Source organism: Morone saxatilis, unplaced genomic scaffold, assembly GCF_004916995.1.
Source record: "Morone saxatilis isolate NCDOM2014 unplaced genomic scaffold, NCSU_SB_2.0 Contig14, whole genome shotgun sequence".
In the NCBI taxonomy this organism is placed as follows: domain Eukaryota; kingdom Metazoa; phylum Chordata; class Actinopteri; family Moronidae; genus Morone; species Morone saxatilis.
In genome coordinates this window covers 19,190,354-19,190,688 of record NW_023339696.1, presented here as the reverse complement: position 1 = coordinate 19,190,688, position 335 = coordinate 19,190,354, and positions in this window count along the sequence as shown.

Sequence of the window (335 nt, the reverse complement as noted above, 5' to 3'; positions counted from 1 at the left end):
TTGCTCCACATGAGCCGAAAATGTTAAAAACGTCTTCATCAGCACATTTGCATGGTAGAGACCCTGGGAACAGCAGTGCACTTTGTGGTTTTGGTGTCATGCCCAGTATGGAGTGATGAGAAAAGATGTGAAATCACCCTGGGTGGCTCGTATCAAGGCAAAGACAAGTCTGTATGAGATGACCTATCCACTGGCTTAATGACTACAATCCATGAACATACAAAGACAAGAAGAAAGGCAGGAAAAACTAGAATTTCCATGGAGTTGAGCAACCCAGTCTCATATAAAAACGTACCTTGGTTCAAAGTGCAAAAACTTGGAGGGGTTACAATAAT